The sequence below is a fragment of the Myotis lucifugus genome, unplaced genomic scaffold (assembly GCF_000147115.1).
Source record: "Myotis lucifugus unplaced genomic scaffold, Myoluc2.0 scaffold_1, whole genome shotgun sequence".
Classification (NCBI taxonomy): Eukaryota; Metazoa; Chordata; class Mammalia; order Chiroptera; family Vespertilionidae; genus Myotis; species Myotis lucifugus.
Genome location: NW_005871049.1, coordinates 465,260 through 469,948, shown reverse-complemented (window position 1 = coordinate 469,948; position 4,689 = coordinate 465,260). Strand labels below are relative to the sequence as shown.

The 4,689-nt window shown below is 38.3% G+C and overlaps 1 protein-coding gene across 1 annotated transcript in view; it reads left to right on the top strand.

Annotated features, from left to right (window-relative positions):
- Positions 1-4,689, top strand: part of CHSY3 (chondroitin sulfate synthase 3) — a 232,088-nt gene that overhangs the window by 215,923 nt on the left and 11,476 nt on the right. The gene's annotated exons all lie outside the window — the stretch shown is intronic.

Genomic DNA, 4,689 nt, shown 5'->3' with positions numbered 1-4,689 from the left:
TTATTTATTTTTTTTTTTTTTTTTTTTTTTTTTCCAGTTGCTGGCACCAATGAATGGTAGCCTCTTTTTTTTTTTATTTTTCGCTTAAAGTATTACAAAGGGTATTACATAAGTGTCCTTTTTTTCCCCCCCGCCCTTGACACACCCCTACCCTCCCTTACCCCCCAGTGTCTTATGTCCATTAGTTATGCTTATATGCATGCATACAAGTCCTTCGGTTGATCTCTTACTCCCCTCCCTCCTGCCCCCCAACTCTCTCTGGCCTTCCCACTGCAGTTTGGCAATCAGTTTGAGGCAGCTCTGCCTCTGTATCTATTATTGTTCAAAAGTTTGTAATGGTCTTTATTATCCATGAATGAGTGAGATCATGTGGTATTTTTCCTTCATTGACTGGCTTGTTTCACTTAGCATAATGCTCTCCAGTTCCATCCATGATGTTGCAAATGGTAGGAGTTCCTTCTTTTTAACAGCAGCATAGTATTCCATCGTGTAGATGTACCACAGTTTTCTAATCCATTCATCTACTGATGGGCACTTAGGCTGTTTCCAGATCTTAGCTATGGTGAATTGTGCTGCTACGAACATCTGGTTACATATATCCTTTCTGATTGGTGTTTCTGGTTTCTTGGGATATATTCCTAGAAGTGGGATCACAAGGTCAAATGGGAGTTCCATTTCCAATTTTTTGAGGAACCTCCATACTGCCTTCCATAGTGGCTGCACCAGTCTGCATTCCCACCAGCAGTGCACAAGTGTTCCTTTTTCTCCACATCCTCTCCAGCACTTGTCGTTTGTTGATTTGTTGATGATGGCCATTCTGACAGGTGTGAGATGGTACCTCATTGTTGTTTTGATTTGCATCTCTTGGATGATTAGTGACTTTGAGCATGTTTTCATATGTCTCTTGGCTTTCTGAATGTCCTCTTTTGAAAGGTGTCTATTTAGATCCTTTGCCCATTTTTTGATTGGATTGTTTATCTTCTTTTTGTTAAGTTGTATGAGTTCCCTATAAATTTTGGAGATTAAGTCCTTATCAGATATGATGTTGGCAAATATGTTTTCCCACGAGGTGAGTTTTCTTGTTGTTTTGTTGATGGTTTCTTTTGCTGTGCAGAAGCTTTTTATTTTGATGTAGTCCCATTTGTTCATTTTCTCTTTAGTTTCAACTGCCCTAGGAGCTGTATCAGTGAAGAAATTGTTTTGGCATATGTCTGAGATTTTGTTGCCTTTGTATTCTTCTAGAATTTTTATGGTTTCCTGTCGTACATTTAAGTCCTTTATCCATTTTGAGTTTATTCTTGTGTATGGTGTAAGTTGGTGGTCTAGTTTCATTTTCTTGCATATATCTGTCCAATTTTCCCAACACCATTTATTAAAGAGACTATCTTGGCTCCATTGTATGTTCATGCCTCCTTTGTCAAAAATTAATTGAGCATATTGGTTCGGGCTAATTTCTGGACTCTCTATTCTATTCCACTGATCTATGTGTCTGTTCTTGTGCCAGTACCAGGCAGTTTTGAGAACAGTGGCTTTGTAATACAGCTTGATATCTGGCACTGAGATCCCACCTACTTTGTTCTTTCTCAGGATCGTTGCAGCTATTCGGGGTCTTTTTTTATTCCAGATGAATTTTTGGAGAGTTCGTTCTAGATCTTTGAAGAAGGCCATTGGTATTTTAATGGGAAGTGCATTGAATGTATAGATTGCTTTGGGTAGTATGGACATTTTAATGATGTTGATTCTACCAATCCAAGAACATGGTATGTTCTTCCATCTGTTTATGTCTTCCTCTATCTCTTTTTTCAACGTCCTGTAGTTTTCTGAGTAGAGGTCTTTAACCTCTTTAGTTAAGTTTATTCCTAGGTATCTTAATTTTTTTGGTGCGATGGTAAATGGGATTGTTTTTCTAATCTCTCTTTCTGAAAGTTCACTATTGGTGTATAGAAATGCCTCAGATTTCTTGGGGTTAATTTTGTATCCTGCTACATTGCCAAATTCATGTATTAAGTCTAGTAGCTTTTTGATGGAGTCTCTAGGGTTTTGTATGTATAATATCATGTCATCTGCAAATAAGGACAGTTTTACTTCCTCTTTTCCAATTTGGATGCCTTTTATTTCTTCTTCTTGCCTAATTGCAATGGCTAATACTTCCAGTACTATGTTGAACAGGAGTGGTGAGAGTGGGCATCCCTGTCTTGTTCCTGTTCTTAGGGGAAATGGTGTTAGTCTTTGTCCATTGAGTATGATGTTGGCTGTGGGCCTGTCATATATGGCTTTTATTATGTTGAGGTATGATCCTTCTATTCCCACCTTTCTGAGAGTTTTTATCAAAAATGGGTGTTGGATTTTGTCGAATGCTTTTTCTGCATCAATTGATATGACCATGTGGTTTTTTTCTTTCAATTTGTTTATGTGATGTATCACATTTATTGATTTACGGATGTTGTACCATCCTTGCATCTCTGGGATAAATCCTACTTGGTCATGGTGTATGATCCTTCTGATGTACTGCTGGATCCGATTTGCTAAGATTTTGTTGAGGATTTTGGCATCTATGTTCATGAGGGATATTGGCCTGTAATTCTCTTTCATTGTGATGTCTTTACCTGGTTTTGGTATTAGGGGTGATGCTGGCTTCATAGAATGAGCTTGGAAGCGTTCCTTCCTCTTGAATTTTTTGTAGTAGTCTGAGGAGGGTAGGTTTTAGTTCTTCCTTGAATGTTTGGTAAAACTCCCCTGTGAAGCCGTCTGGCCCTGGGCTTTTGTTTGCTGGAAGCTTTCTGATGACTGCTTCAATTTCTTCCATAGTTATTGGCCTATTGAGGTTTTTAGATTCTTCCTGATTGAGTTTTGGAATGTTGTATTTTTCTAGGAATTTGTCCATTTCTTCCAGGTTGTCTAGTTTGTTGGAGTAGAGTTGCCCGTAGTATTGTTTAACAATCATTTGTATTTCTGTGGGGTCTGTTGTTATTTCGCCTCTATCATTTCTGATTTGGTTTATTTGGGACCTCTCTCTTTGCTTCTTGGTGAGCCTGGCTAGGGGTTTGTCAATCTTGTTTATCCTTTCAAAGAACCAGCTCTTGTTTTCATTGATTTTCTGTATTGTTTTTTTGGTCTCTATTTCATTGATTTCTGCTCTAATCTTTATTATCTCCTTCCTTCTGCTCACTCTGGGGTTTTCTTGTTGCTCTCTTTCTAATTCTTTGAGTTGTAGAGTTAGATGATTGACTACCATTTTTTCTTGTTTTTTGAGATAGGCCTGTAGAGCTATAAACTTTCCTCTCAGGACTGCTTTCATTGTGTCCCAGAGGTTTTGGATTGTTGTGTTTTCATTTTCATTAGTGTCCAGGATGTTTTTAATTTCTTCTTTGATGTCATCGGTAACCCAATCAATATTTAATAACATGCTATTCAGCTTCCAAGTGTTTGAGTATTTTGGGTTGTTTTTATTGTAGTTTATTTCTAACATTATGCCATCGTGGTCTGCGAAGATGCTTTTTATGATTTCAATCTTCTTGAATTTGTGGAGACTTTGCTTGTGACCCAATATGTGGTCTATTTTTGAATATGTCCCATGAGCACCTGAGAGGAATGTATATTCCGCAGCTGTGGGGTGAAGTGTTCTGAAGATGTCATTTAAGTCCATCTGATCTAGTGAGTCATTTAGGATTGCTGTTTCTTTGCTGAGTTTTTGTCTAGCGGATTTATCCAGTGATGTCAGTGGTGTATTAAAGTCCCCTACTATGATTGTATTGTTGTCGATCTCTCCCCTGATATCTTCCAGAAGTTTTCTTATGTATGTGGGTGCTCCTGCATTGGGTGCATATATGTTTACCAGGGTTATATCTTCTTGTTGTATTGATCCCTTTAGTATTATGAAGTGGCCTTCCTTATCTCTGGTTATGGCCTTCACTTTGAGATTTATTTTGTCAGATATAAGTATTGCTACCCCAGCTTTCTTTTCCTTTCCATTTGCGTGAAAGATATTTTTCCATCCCTTCACTTTCAGTCTGTGTGAGTCCCGTCTAATGAGGTGGGTCTCTTGTAGACAGCAGATGTATGGGTCATGTTTTTTTATCCATTCAGCCACTCGATGTCTTTTGGTTGGAGCATTTAGTCCATTTACATTTAAAGTTATTATTGAAAGGTACTTGTTTGTAGCCATTTCTTTTTTTGTGTGTGTGTGGCTGTTTTCTTTCTGAGCTTGATGTTTCTTCTTTTTACACCAGTCCCTTTAGCATTTCTTGCATGGCTGGCTTGGTGGTGATAAACTCCCTTAGCCCTTTTTTGTCTGTGAAGCTTCTTATTTCCCCTTCAATTTTGAATGATAGCCTTGCTGGATAGAGTATTCTTGGATTCAGTCCTTTGCTTTGCATCACTTTGTAGATTTCCGTCCATTCTTTTCTGGCCTGATGTGTTTCTGTTGAGAAATCATTTGATAATCTAATGGGAGATCCCTTGTATGTTACTTTCCGTCTCTCTCTTGCAGCCTGTAAGATTCTCTCTTTATCCTGAACATTTGCCATGGTAATTATGATGTGTCTTGGTGTGGGTCTTTTCGGGTTCACCTTGTTTGGGACTCTCTGGGCTTGTGTGACTTTTTTCTTCCCCACCTCAGGGAAGTTTTCTGATATTATTTCTTCGAATAGGTTTTCTAATCCATGTTCATCTTTCTGTTGTTCTGGCACC